The following is a 14,317-nucleotide window of genomic DNA, read 5'->3' on the forward strand; positions in this document are numbered from 1 at the left end:
TAACTTCAATATTTTTCAGCAATTGCTCAAGGGCAACCACCTTCGACTGGAAGATGGACTCAAAGGTAAGGTCAGTGATTGGGGCACCAAGCCGATGGAATTGAGCCCCCCCCCAAACATGCATCGTCGAGATACCAGGCATTGGGGTCTAGCTTGACACCCATTTTAGTGATGTCATCAATGCCTAGTGTGAACAGAGCGGGCCCGGGTAGATTGCCCTTGAGGCAGAGGTGATGATTTGGTCACCACAAGAGAGATAGGAGGGCTCCCGATAAGCCTGCCCTGCGAGGCGGTAGAGTTGTGGGACCTCTCTTACTGAGCTGAGTACAGCACCGCAGCTGATGGAGTTGAAGGCATTCTGAAAGTCAAGTTTGAGGATGACCTTGGGTAACAAGGAGGGCGAGTTGGCATAGGCTCTGGTAGCATGGACAGCAGCTTCACATCCCAATTTGGTACCCACTCCTAGCTGGGTGGGGGAAAATCCGTCCTCCAATAAGCTAGAGACCAATTGTAAGCACACCTTTGCAGTGAGATGGCAAAGGGTGCAGCCGAGCACAATAGGGTGCAAGTCTCCATTGGGTTTGGTGAGCCCGAAGAATAGTGGGCGGATATAAGGAGGACGTTAGCTGAAGAGAATTGGTTCATGAACTGAGACAAATTCTCCTAGAGCTCAAGTCCAGCGTCACCGGCCAATAAGAAGATACCATCCTTGAGGTATTGAGGCTGAAGGCCATCAATTCCTGCACCTGAACCAGCAGGGAAGGATGAAATTGCCTTTCTGATGTTATCTGAGGTGAAGACTGGTCTCAAGTATTCTGGGGGATCAGGCCAGTTTAGTTGATTATCAGTGGGTGCTTCTCTTTCAGACATCTAAGAGACTCAAGAGTCACATGGAGTGAGAGAGGATAAAGAAGAGAGGAGACGGACAGCCCCTTTTATGTCGAAGTCGCTGAATTTAGCATTGACTGTGCACTTAAGGTATATCGGTTGCCTGTCGCTAGGCACCGTGCTCAGTGTCAAATTGAGGTGAGAAGTGGTCGGGTGGACTCAGATAGCTGGAACTGTCACTTGAGTGAGGATGTAAGGGAGCTCGATTTCACATTGTGCATGTGGAGAGAGATGCGGGGGAACAGAAACAGTTTCTGCCAGTCGGATGCATTGTTGGATAAATATAGGTTTTTCAACAAGCTGGAGAGCACGCAAGCAAAGCTATTCCAAGCTCCCTTAGTGATCCGGTTAACAAGCTTCAATTTAGATAAACCCTGGAGGGCTGCAGCAAAGTCCTCAGTAGAGAGCTGGTTGTCGGAGTGTGAGGTATCTCCACGGAGTGTGTCAAAGCTGAAGTGGCACTGACTGCAGGTCCAGTATGGAAGACTTTCGGCTTGAGCCTTGGTGATGCGGACACAACTCCTGTGGTAATTTTGGTGGCACAGGTGACAATTAGTTGTCTTTAAGTAACGGCTATTGTGAGCACAGTCAGGTTGCGAGCTAGCATCGACTGATAATAGAGGGCTAGCCTTGGAACTCAATTGAGGGAGTGCAGCATTGGTTCTGAAGGTGGGACTAGAACAGAGGTTGGGAGGTGTTAAAAGTTACAGGAGTGGTGAGGTTGGCAGGGTTAATTCAGTTTCCATCAGTGGGGCTGGAACGAAGGTTGAATGTGGGGTGGGGGAAGGGTTGAAAGTTGTGGGGTTGGTAGGGTTAATTCTGTTCAGAACCCATGGTGGAGAGAGGTTAGCTTCTCTAGAGCATACTGAAGTTGGTGGTGAATGAGAGGTCAGAGGTTGATCTATTGTCACATAGTTGCTCCACCAAGCAGGTCTCTTGGTCATTCAACACATGCCTCTACCACCAAGAATGGATAGGTTAAAGTGGTGGCAAACTCCACAAATCGGCAGTCAGTGATTGGGAGATAAAGAGCAATAAGAATGAGTGGGGGAGAAAAAAGGAGGGAGAGAGGAAAAGACAAGAAAGGTGACAAAACCTTACAGAGTGCTTTTGTGGCTTTGTCTCTATGAGCAGTACTGAAATGTGTAGTAAGGCTGTTCAGAAAAGGCAAATGCTACTTGTAATTATATTCTATTCAATATTAATTTAATTTTATTTATTTAAAATAAAGTCATTTTATTAAATTTGTATCCTCATTTTATTTCTTTTTTCATTATTTAAAAAATTCTTTAAATATATTCATTTGTAGCTTTGTCTCTGTACAATACCGAAATTACAGTATGTACATTATGTCCAGAAAAGGCAAAGTTGCGATGATTATCATTCATTTTTAATTTAATTTCTAAATGAGAATTAGTCCAATGAAAAAAATTAAAATTTTGTTTGAATTTTCTTAGAAAATTTTGAATTCAAAATGACTGCAAAAAATGGTAATTTTATATATTTTTAATTAAAGTTTTACCGCAATGCCTGTAAAAACACTGGACTAGCCAATAAAAATGCGGACGCATACTAACAATATTCCTAACAATTAAACCTGGAAAAGTAGAGGACAAGATAAACTCATTAAAATTTGAGCTTAAAATATTGCTGCTAAAATTAAAATTTCACATTTTTTTATTAATTCATTTAGTACAAAAAATAAAATTGAAATTAAAAGGAAAAGTGAAATTAATTGAATTTTTAAAAAAATATGAAAAAGTACCTCTTAGGTACTTTTTAATTTTAGCAGCAATATTTCAAGCTCGAATTTTAATGAGTTTTTTTCTTGTCTTCTACTTTTCCAGGTTTAATTGTTAAGAATATTGTTAGTATGTGTCTGCATTTTTTATTGGCTAGCGGAATTATACTTGTGTATTTTAGTCTCAGGAATGGCAACTCTCTGATGATGCTCACACATCATTTCAAAGATGGCAGTCATTAACAACTGCTTTAAATCTCACTCCATGGTTATTGCAAAGCCGGATTTACTGGAGACCTTTTCTCATAGGTCATATGCCAGTGGTTTCTCATCTTTGGAAAACTGGATGAAAAGTGTTCTTGTACTTAACATCAGCATAACATTTGACTATGCAAATCGAGCAAAACCATCCGTCTACATTTCTCTGGGGGCTTCCTGTCAGATTATACCATGGAGTGAGAGCACACTCAAGCATAATTTTTTCCCTCTTGTACAAAATGAAGCATCTACATATATAAAGTTTTGAACTTTTACCTCTTAACTGAATCCTTAAAGTCACTACAAATATTAGACTTCACCATCCCAGATAATCTCTACCAGTTATTTATAAATTCAACATGGAAAACACTGATCTCCCTCTCGGCTCCTCCCTTCCATTAACATTTGTCTTTATCATGAGATTCACAAAGAATTACTGCTCCAATATCTAGGCTGGTGCTGTTTACTACATAGACTGCATCCAGAGAAAAGCCACTTGACTGACTGGCATAGGTTCTCACACTCTAACAGGCTGTTTTTTTTAATCATTTTTTTCTAATCTGTTTTTTTTCTATCATTGCTAGTGACCTCTGCTTCTCAGAAATGGCTGGTCTCATACCACTTCAGAAGCAAAATATATAAGGGACAACAAAGAAAGGAACTGAGCTGATATGCATTATTATGTGGTATCAGTGTGGGGAGACACACTTGCCTCTGAACATAAGGCAGAAATAAACAGTTTATCAAACTTAATCCCTACAGTCTATGGGCATATTGGCTATCTTGAAATCCACTGGATTGAATCATAGTGAAGGTAAATTCCTGGACGGGCTGCTGTGTTTTCCATGACAATCACATCTTGTCTCAGATGCTACATTCCACCTGTTGAGAGCCATGGAAAGCAAGTAGTACATGGTCCATGTGTAAACTACTGGATACAATCTGTCCATTCGCAGGATCCTTAAGCTTCCAGACCCTTCTCCTCCATGCTGGTCGTCTTCTGGGCATCCATTTAGCCCTGATCCTGAAGTTGCTAACTACTAATTTATGTTGTGGGGTGCATTCTTCACCTGGGAAGGTTTTGGCATTTATAAATAGCCATCCTTCTTGTTTCCTGGTGAGGATGTAATCAATTTGACTAGTGTGTCCACCAGATTGGTAGGTGAATAGGTGACTGGCAGGTTTCCTGAAGTTAGTATTACAAACCATAAGATCATTTGCATCGCAGAACTCCATCAGCCCGGTTCCCTCCTCATTGTGGGAACCAAAACCATAGCCTCCATGGAAGCCCCCTGTTGCAAGCCACAAAGAGAAGGTCCCTGTCATTCGTTGACGAGGTAGACTGCAAGAGGGTGTCATAAAATCAGTCTTTCTGTTCATCAGGTAGCCCCGGCTGAGATAATGGTTCTTAACCCATGTTGCAGTACTAATCTAATCTTAAGTATTCTATCACAGACTCTGCCTCAATTACCTTATCAACCCATTTCTCCACAAGAAGTATACCCACACCTCCGACTCTGTCAGTGTTCCCTGCCCAGAAAATCTTATACCTATGTTCTTTGCCTGTGAGGAACCTAGCAGAACTTCCTCTCCACCTTACTTCTTGCATGCAGCACAAATCTACACATCTCCATTCAAGCATCTCAACAGACCTACCTTTCAGTGTGCCAATCCTGAGGGTGTGGGCCCATGAGACCCTGGGATGGGGGACAGCAGCATCATGTACCTGAAAAGAAAGCTCACATTTGGCAGAACTCATAAACATATAATAGCCTTCAACCTGCATACACTAAACCACCATTTTCATGCGCTACATAGGAGATAAACTCTAACATGGAACATTAAGCCTTTGGAGGTGTTCATGGGAGAGACATCCGATAGAGGTCAGAAGATAGAGACTTCCAGTACAGGTGGTGGTGGTGGGAAGCGCAGGCGCACCTCAAAACAGCAAAATGAAATGAAATAATAAGGTAATTATGATCTGCTCTGAAAAAAAAGAGGTTTAGATGTATGCTAGGTTGCTTATCTGAACATCTGGTTTTCTACTCCATTTGGTGGGGTATTAGAAGATGAGCTAGTGGAAACTGAATGAGCTAGTTTATATAGGGTGGGGTGGGGTGAGGGAAGTGCTTATCAACAGAGAGAGAAAGACCAGAGTTAGGCTGGTCGAAGACAGAGCACTAAGAGACAGAATTTGGGGATTTAGGGTAACATAATTGAACGAATGGGTTTAACATTGCCGTGTGCCAGGGTGAAAGAGTAGTAATTCTGATAATGAGATAGAATTTGGCACCACAAAACAGCAAAAACTCAGGCTGCTGGTGTGAGAGAATATTGATGATAATAATGAGATAGAATTGGGCATTTGAATTCTTAACTAGAGCTATAACTAAGAGTTTCTGGTCAGCCAAACTGACAAAATTAGATAAATGAATGAATAAATGACAATAATAAATTAGCGTGCATCTTGGAAAACCAAAAGGCAATATTAATTGCCAAAAGATTTCAAAAGTCAAAAGGTGTGAAATTGAATGTCTAAGCCTTTAGTACTAGTGATGGGTGAGTGACTGTTTCATGGTTGTAGTAAAATAAAGATAAACAATTGTAAACATTATTTTATAGGCAATTTCCATATTAGCAAGGATGGGATGGGTCAAAATTCAAATCAATTCTGGTTCGGAGTTACTGCTGGTTGGAGAAGCAATTCTGCTCATAAGTTCCTACTGCCATCCACTTCGCACTGTATACCATGTGCATTTTACAGTACTATAGAGGTCCTTATGTATCCCTACCCTCTCATCAACACTTAAGAGTCTTCACTGTGTTTTTCATTCATTTAAAGCAGAAAAATAAGCAGAGCCAAGAGGTGCAAGAAATTATGACTATGACAGAAAACAGTGTCAGGCAGGAGTAATGGAAGAGAGTTTAGAGGTGTGCTAGATTGAAAAACAAGGTTGCTTATTTGAACATTTTCTGGTTTTCTACTTCATTTGGCAGGGTGTTAAAATATGAGGTAGGGGAAACCGAATGAGCTAGTTTATATAGGGTGGGGTGGGGTGAGGGAACGCAAATAAAGTGTTGGGAGAAGTGGTTATCGACAGAGAGAGAAGCATCTACATATATAAAGTTTTGAACTTTCACCTCCTAACTGAATCCTTAAAGTTACTACAAATATTAGACTTCCCCATCCCAGATAATCTCTACCAGTTATTTATATATTCAACATGGCAAACACTGATCTTCCTCTTCAGCTCCTCCCTTCCATTAACATTTGTCTTTATCATGAGATTCACAAAGAATTACAAAGCGTGCAGCATCGTTGGCTGAGCGATCTGGTTGTCAGGTGGGCGCCAGCTGGATGAGACTTGTGCAGTCAGCAGCGAAAGTGAGCGGGTGGTCGCACTGCCGCTGCTGCACTGTTAGAGGGCCGACGAAGATGAAGGTGAGGGGGCCTGGCTGCGGCTTACGAATGGGATGGGTTGCAGGTTTATCACGTGTCCAATACCACCACCGCGTTTGAGCAAGCCAGCGGCGATGGTCGGGGCAGTAAGGGGATTGAACAAAAACACAGGATCAGTGATGTAAGAGAAGAGAGAGTAATAGCTGGCAATAAAATGGGTCAGATGATTCTTTCCCTTGCTACACAGGCATCGTCATGGGAAAGTACCAATATGGGTGATTATAGGAGGGACTGAATAGAGATATTGAAAAACAAGCAAAAATAGATAACTGATAATTTTGAAAATTCAAAAGGATGTTAAGATATCCCAGACTTTTTATAAAAATTTCATATTTGGTGTAACAAGCAGTAGAATTTTTATTGGTTTCTACATTTGACTTGGAACCAATCTCAAAATAGTTAACTGGAACTACCTCATCATATTACTGGTACAAATTGTATTGCATCTTTGAACAAAAGGCAACATTGATTGTCACAGGATTTCAACTTACAATAAAGAGGTATGAAACAATGTCTAAGCCTTTAGTTCTAGTTTCGGCCATTATAGAAATACTAGTTCAATCCCTGTTGTCACTATGCTGTCAGATAAAAATATTCCTAAATCATGTGCACATACCTTCATAAATTGTGCATATAATGTTTAGATTAACTTTCTTGGTGAACATTAATTAATAACAGTTTGAATATTGTTGAACATTTATTTAAAATGCTGACAGACTTGCACTTAAAATTTCTGTGTTTTTAATCAAAACTTGTTAGTTACTATGGTTACAATACCTATCCTTTGTACACACACTCTCTCTCTCTCTCTCAAAACAACCTTTTCTCCTTCCCTTCTTGTATTCAAAGTGAAAATCCTTTTTAAAGTCTGCATTGCATTTTCTATATGTTGAAAGACACAAACAACCACAAAAAATAACTATCTTTCAAAACTTATTAGTTATGATGGTGAGAACTCTACCTATCTTCACAGACACACATACTCTCTCTCTGTATTTCTTTCTCAACAGTTTCTTCTTGTCCCTCTCTAGTAGATGTTGTAATGGAGAGACTATAGTGACAAGACATCTCTCTAGCTTTCTCACACACACTATTTCTCTCTCAACAAATTTTTCTCTTCTCCTAAAAATAGACATAATTTGATTTCTTCTCTTCTTTCTCTCCCTCTAATAGATGTTGTGACAGATAGACAGACACTGAGATTCACTTGTCTTTTATAATAAAAGATTTTCAGCTCATTTTAGTTTTACTTTAAGGGAGGAATGAATCCTCAATGATGTCATATTTTATATTTTAAAAAATTCTTTGTGGTAAAAAGGAATAGAGATACATTGATTTTCTGGAACCTTTGATTCCAAAGCTCTTCTGGATTGCTGATTTTTCTGAACAATGGGTGTCAAAGTTTAATACTGTACAATAAACTGTGGAAACTGGCCTGACAGCTACAGGAATTTGAAGTTTACTTGTAAATTAGTATGGATGATAAAGAGGTTCCGATCTATCAGTGTTGTACATTTACCAAATTTTAGCATGATTTGAACTAAGAACTCTGAGGCAATGAGCTTTGGATAATGATAAGAGTAAAAGACCCCCTTCAGTTATGAATGATCATAGGATTGCTCCTAGAAAGTTCCCCTCCTAGGCACAAGTCCAGGTAAGTTTGTTTCTGTAAGACCAGCAGTCACCCATGCATGCCAGCCTCCCTGCCACATGTTAGCCAAAGGAAAGGCAAAAGGCCAATACAGCTTGGCACTAGTGATGTCACAACGCATCTCTACAGCTGATGAACTGGAGCAATGTGAAATAAAGTGTCTTGCTCAAGAACACAACATACTGTCTGGTCCAGGAATTGAACTCAGCTCATGATTGTGAGTCTGGCGCTCTAACTACTGAACCTTGCACCTTCACATGATTATAGTACAGTTGATTCTTTAATATTACTCAGTTGTTAAGCTATTCAAAACCATATCTTCAAAAATATGTTTGTAGCAACTTATGAATTATTAAGTTCACATCTCAACAAACTTTTAAGAAATTGTAGATAAATAGGTACAGAAGCTTGTGGTAAGAAGCTTGCTTCTCAACCACACAGTTCTGGTTCAGTCCTACTGTGTGGCAAGTGTCTTCCACTATAGCCTCAGGTCAACCAAAGCCTTGAGTGGATTTGGTAGACAGAAACTGAAAGAAGCCTGTTGTATATATATGTGTATCTTTGTCCCCCACCAATGCTTGACAACCAGTGTTGGTGTGTTTACATCCTCATAGCTTAACAGTTCAGCCCAAGAGACCAATAGAATACCAATCTTAAAAAAAAAAAAAGGTTGATTTGTTCAAGGTGCCCCAGTCTGGCCTTAGTCTAATGATTGAAACAAATAAAAGATAAAATATAAATGATAATTCAACTACTGACAGAATGTAGATAATTATTTCTTGGCGAGGAGGTTTCAGGGAAGAATATGACGAGAGTAGTTTAGTGTGTTAGGGAGAGGGTTAAGTGGTTTGGGGGGGAAAAAAAAAAGCTGAATAAGTAATGAGAAGGATAAGAGTAGTTCTAACCCCCTTCCCAAATTAACATTGAAACTATATTTAAGAGACGGTTTAACAGGAAAAAAGTAAATTAGGAACCATCTGAGTCCTTTCCTACTGTAAGGGACAGTATGGAAAGCCTTCATTTTCATATGGGAAAGATATTTCACAAATTACTGAGGATCTAACTAGATGTAATTTTAGACAAAGATTGAAAGACTGATGGTAAACACAATATTAGGTGCACATCTGATATTGTGGGTTAATCTGTATGGAAGAGTCTAAAGCAATGTTTCTCAGCCAGTTTTTACCTATGAACCTCTTTGATTCCTATTTTACTCAGATGGCCCCTCATAACCATGTTACTGTTTAACCTTTTAGCATTTAAACTAGCCATATCCGGTCTACATATTTTACCTGCTTTCATTGAAACTGGCCAGATCTGACCTATCACACCTATGCTACAATGTCATTTTAAAAGTAAACAATCACACCATCAAAATCTTGAAGCTATGAGAGATAATGCATAATGAATTCAAAGTATGAATAAATAAGCATTACATTTGGTAGAGTAATCTGAACACTAAATGGTTAAAAAATCCTACTATATTTTTTAAAACTAAATATTATAAATTGCATAAAAAAATTAAAATATTTTGTGTATAAGTAAAAACTAATTTATCATACATAAATTTTAACAATAAAATCTTATATGAACCCTAGTTGAGAACCACTGGTCTAAAGCATCCAAAGTTAGCTTCTTAGAGACCATTACTCAAGAAATACAGATGGGGGTGAAAGGAAACTCAATATTAAAGGTAAATAAACCATAGACAAATTTGTCACAATATTTTCCATTGTTGTTCAGCACTGGGTCACTTTAGCAGACTTATGATCAAAGGCAGTCATCATGAGACCACCCCCTCCTGGTATCCAGGACCACACAATGTAATGTGTTCCTCTGTATTTATCAAATGTGTTTTAATGAGCTTTTTGGCTGCTATTTTTAGCAGGTCAAGCAACCACATCAAGACTCCTATTTGTATATTGTGTGACTCATTTACAGCTAAGAGGGCTGAGTGAAACCACTACCAACTTGGCTTGTTGTAGCACCCTGCATGATGAAATGACAAATTTGATTGTTACAAGTGTTGAGAAAGGCATAACAGTTGCCCCCACCACCACCACAATAAACTGCTTGCATCAGTCTTCCATTACTCTAATTAATGAATACAAACAATTTCAACTAGTAAACAAACATGGTTTTCTTGTTCTCATTAAATTATATTGACTGAATGAATTCTATAACAATAATGTAGAATTTCTACTTATAAACAAATAAATGGAATCCTCCACAACCAAGCAACCATGAAGCACATTTATTTAAAACGTGATGGATAACAGTCATTGGTGCTAGTGGTAGATTTTACAGATCTATATTTAAGAGATGAGGAATTATGTACATTATTTACATTTGAGGGATATTTGTCCTCATCTTGTTTGTAGTTAACGTTTTGGCTGATATACCTTCCAGCCTTCATCTTAACCACTACACCATATACCTACGGGCATATGGCGTAGTGGTTAAGAACGTGGGCTACTAACCCCAAGATTCCAAGTTCGATTCCAAGCAGTGACCTGAATAATAATAATAACATCGAAAAATACTTTAGGAATGAGAACCCAGGTTCAAAATTTTCCCAGGACACCTGATGAAGGCTGGAGGGTATATCAGCCCAAATGTTGTGTTAACAAACGAGATGAGAACAAATATCTGTCAAATGTAAATAAAATAGTAGATTTATCTGTAGAGAGAGGAGAATTGGATGGTGTAGGAATATTGTTAACAGAGAAGTGAATAAATTGAAGTAGTTAGAGGATCTGGATAATTAAGCTGAAGCTATTTGTATTAGATTGTCAAGAAAGTTCTTGTGGTTTTTAACCTTTAAATTCAGATGCACATATCTCAGCTCAAACAAAACTTAATTAATCAAAACGAATACCATCAGAATCAACACACTTTTGCCAACGCGAAACAAGTTTATTTATGCCAGTAGCGTAAAAATCCTGTGTTCTGGTGGTGGTGAAGTTGTGTTTGGCATTGTCTTGGTTTCTGAAGCATTTCTCACACAGGAAATTGTCGAGATACTTGAAAAAGTGGTAGTCAGTAGGCGAGAGGTCTGGTGAGTATGGCGGATGAGACAGAGTTTTATAGCCCAATTCGTTCAACTTCTGCAGGGTCAGTTGTATGACCGAGCGTTGTCGTGGAGAAGAATTGGTCCTTTTCTATTGACCAATGTTGGCTGTTGTCGGAGTTTCTTATGCATTTCATCCATTTGCTAACAGTATTTCTCTGCCGCAATGGTTTTGCCTGGATCCAAAAAGCTGTGATGGAAACCGGCCGCAGACCACCAAACAGTCACCATGACCTTCTTCTGGTGCAACTTTGGCTTCAGGAAGTGCCATGGAGCTTCGTCGGCATCCAACCACTGAGCTGAGCATCGCCAGTTGTCGTAAAGAATCCACTTTTCATTGCAATCACAATCCAGTCGAGAAATGGGTTGTTCTTGTTGCGTAAAAGGGAAGATGACACTTCCAAATGGCGTTTTTTTTGGTTGTCGTTCAATTCGTGCAGCACCCATTTCTCAAGTATTTTTGTTTTCCCAATCTCAAGTGGTTGGAAATTGTCGTATATGTTACATCTAATTCAGAAGCAAGCTCTCGAACGGTTGCGCGTGGATTGGCTTTGACTAAGGCTCTTAGTTGATCATTGTCAACATCCGATGGCTGGCCACTACGCTTATCATCTTCAAGACTTTGTCATCACTACGAAATTTCTTGAACCACCATTGTCCTAGGCTAAATGCATCATTGAAATCGAGAGCTGTTTCAATAGCTTTTTGGCCTAGCTTGAACTGGAATAAGAAAATTGTGCGAATTTGCTTTTTGTCCATGTTGTATTCAACGTTCTGGAAAAAAATGGCCTAATTATTCAAAAAGAAAAAGAGTAACACGATTAGATAGAGCGAAAAGCGGGCTTTAAAATGATATATAAAGTCAAAGTAATGTAACGAAAATTAATTTGAAAATATATCATTTAAAACCAAAATTTTAAATTCGCAAGAACTTTCTTGACAACCTAATAGATAGTATGACTGACATTTTATCTCTGGATATACACCACACTAAAAGGCCAGCAGATAACACAGGAGAACTTCTTTAGTGAGGCCCTCTTACAGAGGCTGGTCCCAAGCCCAGCTGCAAAAGGAGGAGGGTTGGGTGTCAGGCCAACGACCTGACCCCGAAAAAACCTCAGTGCTACACAAGCAGCAAGAACAAACCAACATATTCAAACTGACCGCAGAGGAGGCAATCACCTATGATGGTGTTGGATCAAAGCCGTCAGGACATCCAACACCCTATATGCAAAACAACCAACAAAAATCGGGACTTGGAATGTGAGGACACTGTACCAGAATGGCAGACAGGCACAGCTGTTTGAAGAAGTGGAAAGATATCAGATGGACATCCTTGGAATTAGCGAAATGAGATGGACTGGCAGTGAATAGTTGGTTGGTGATGGCAGGACCATTATCTTCTCGGGTCACAAAGTGGAACATGCATGAGGAGTCGGCATTATCATATCTGCAAGGGCAGCTGGAGCACTCATTGGATGGAAGCCTGCCAGCAGTTGTATCATCACTGCCCGATTCCAAACATGGTTGTCCAAGATCACTGTCATCCAAGCCTATGCTCCCATCAAAGACACAGAAGAGGCCAATAAAGACGCTTTTTCTGACCAACTACAGGACATCCCTCGTCTTGACTTGGTCCTTGGCAACTTCAACACCAAAATTGCGAGAAACCAGAAAGGTCTTCAGTATCATCCTCTTAAGGCGGCTGTAATGGGTGGTGGATGAGAGGCTCCAAGAACAAGCTGGTTTTCGATGCAGACGGTTGTGCAATGAACAAATTTTCATGTTGCGCAACATTATCGAACAAAGTCTGAAATATCAGCAACGGCAATCATTTTCATTAATTTTGTCAAGGCATTCCACAGCATACATTGGAGTTCGTTGTGGTGCATCGCACGTGACTTCAGCATTCCTGAACGTTTCATTGACGCCTTTTGGAGCCTTTACTCCAAGTCCAGGTGCTGCGTTCAGAGATGGGCTATACCAACTACTTTACCATTGAGACGGGTGTACAGCAAGGATGCATTCTATCCCCTCTCCTATTTCTTTGTCATGCATGGGGCAATGTGCCAACAGGGATTTGGGATTCCTTGGTGTGGGTCGGGGCACCTGACTGACCTCGACTTCGTGCTCCTCAAATCAATGAAAAATGTCATTCACACAATGACAGCGATTGGAATGGGAGGTGGCCAAGATAGGACTCTGCATAAGTGGAAACAAGATGAAGATCACAAGGACTGGCTATGTCAATGGGAACAACAATGGTGTCTCCTTGATGATTGGACAACACCAAATCGTGCAAGTTGATGAGTTCACCTATTTGGGCAGCATCATGGCCAATGATGGAGATGCGACGTTGCCTGCTGGATTGGGAAGGCCTTGGGTATTCTTCAAAGACTCAAACCCATCTGGGCAGGCAGGGCCGACCTTCACCAAGACCAAAGTGTGCCTCTTCAATAGCATCATCATACCATCGGCAAAGATCATACGAAGGTACAATGTATTTCAGCTACAATGCCTCTGGTGGATACTGCTAATATCATAGCAGGACCACATCACCAATGACGAGATACATCACTGAACTGATACTCGTCCACTTCATGACGTCACTGAGTGCTGCTTGTGATCCGCAGGCCATGTCCCCCGATTACCATCGTCATGGCATGTGAAAACCACCATTCTGGGGAAGCCACTGCATGGCAAGAGAAAACAAGGGCAACCAAAAGCAACTTGGTGCTGCACCTTCATCGATGACCTCAAAGCCATTGCCATTTCGTGTGATGAAGCTGAAATCGCTGCGACTGACCAATTACATTGGAGAAGCCTTGCTGCCCAATGCGCCACACGGTGCAGGAGGACCTAAGACTAAGACCTACAGGCTACCTCCATAATGGCTTCTCTGGTATATATGGAGGCTATATATACAAGGAACAAGAAGGTATCAAGATCCCTGAAGTTCAAGTGATGTGAATGACTGAAACATTTGCAACATTATCACCTGATCACTGACCATTCAGATGAACATACAGGACAGATAGATGTTATAGACACCAAGAAACAAAATAAATAAATGGTTGTGACTGCTGAATCTTTCTCTGGCAAAGGTTGTACCATCCAACAATTTACTAATTAATGATTTTAGAGTAAGAGTTTGATGGGACTCAAAGACACCAGAGAGTCTTGTGTTCCAAAAGGCTAAGTTGGCAAGAGAGGGAAAAAAGAGATGTATAATAAGACAACTGGGAGTTT

The sequence above is a fragment of the Octopus bimaculoides genome, chromosome 5 (assembly GCF_046866305.1).
Source record: "Octopus bimaculoides isolate indiv1 chromosome 5, ASM4686630v1, whole genome shotgun sequence".
In the NCBI taxonomy this organism is placed as follows: domain Eukaryota; kingdom Metazoa; phylum Mollusca; class Cephalopoda; order Octopoda; family Octopodidae; genus Octopus; species Octopus bimaculoides.